General features: G+C 50.0%; 1 protein-coding gene across 1 annotated transcript in view; it reads right to left on the bottom strand.

Annotated features, from left to right (window-relative positions):
* Window positions 1-1,255, bottom strand: part of LOC117179347 (pre-mRNA-processing factor 40 homolog B) — a 48,825-nt gene that overhangs the window by 10,339 nt on the left and 37,231 nt on the right. The gene's annotated exons all lie outside the window — the stretch shown is intronic.

Genomic DNA, 1,255 nt, shown 5'->3' on the forward strand with positions numbered 1-1,255 from the left:
CTTTGACTTGTTAAGTGTGTGATAACGGGTCCGGAGTTCGCGCGCGAACTTTCGAACCTTGGCGGTAAAATTCCTGCCAGATGTGTTGTAGTCAATCACACAATGAATGCAGGACGCGTACTGACTTGCCCAGCCTATCTTTATGGCAAGTTGATGTATTCATCTTTTGGTCTTATGATCAACCGTTGGTTTTGTTTTACAGTTCGCATCGGCCAAAGCTCTCGCTGCATTATATACACAATAATTGATAGCCCAGAGGTCAGATTCTCCGGAAAAATGTCCACGAAGCTCGTCATCCATTTCAGCCAGATCTTTAGGCTTGAGAGAAACCTTGGTGTTGATGTTTCTCCGGGTCGTAAAGCATCGCTCTTCCTCTATTGGATGCTTGCCCGCGGTTGGTCTTAGTGTCGCCTCTTTTTCTCTGTTGTCGGCTTGTTCTAGCTGTGGTAGAGTAGGCGTTCCGCTTACATAGCCCCTTTTTCGGAGTAGTTCAGTATGGTTTCGCAGACGTTGCTGCGAAAAGTGTGATAGCTCCGGGTGTTTCTCGCACCACAGAGCATGCAGCCGTGCCATGTAACCCCGTTCAGGGGCCACACTCGCATCGTAGCACTCTAGCAAGTCGTGATTCAGTCTCTCCGTTTAACCAAAGGTCGCGAGATCCCGCCGATCCATCGCATTGAATCCATTTTCATTGGTTCCTCCAGCTCTAGATTGATCGGCATTGTTGGCCGACCCATTGTCGGCAGCCCTGCGCATTCTGTTGTCTTGAACCGCACTTACTACAACTATGTTTGGTGTTGTCATTGTTTTTCCCACGAGAAGCTAGGGAAAGGGGTTCGTCCATCCTTGTAGAGCCCCGCATGCAAGGATAAGGCTACGTACTCTGAGAGGTCGCCCGGTATCCCAGAGTCACCGTTCTGGACACCTCGTCCAGGTGCCATTCAGCTTTCGGCACGGTTTTCACACCTCCGCTTGGGGGTTAGTTCCTTCGGGACCACCCCTGGACAATTGTCCGCATACATACATACATACATATATATATTTGATTCCTCTAGAATCAAACCGAAGGGCCTATGACAAAGCCACCGAACGCGTCCTCGGGTTGCGGATAGAGGGTCCCTGTATCAAGGGTTTCTGCTGAATATCTGCTGATATGACAGTACGCGTCCCGCATTCAATGTGTGATTGACTACATCACATCTGGCAGGAATTTTACCGCCAAGGTTCGAAAGTTCGCGCGCGAACTCCGGACCCG

The sequence above is a fragment of the Belonocnema kinseyi genome, chromosome 1, assembly GCF_010883055.1.
Source record: "Belonocnema kinseyi isolate 2016_QV_RU_SX_M_011 chromosome 1, B_treatae_v1, whole genome shotgun sequence".
In the NCBI taxonomy this organism is placed as follows: Eukaryota; Metazoa; Arthropoda; class Insecta; order Hymenoptera; family Cynipidae; genus Belonocnema; species Belonocnema kinseyi.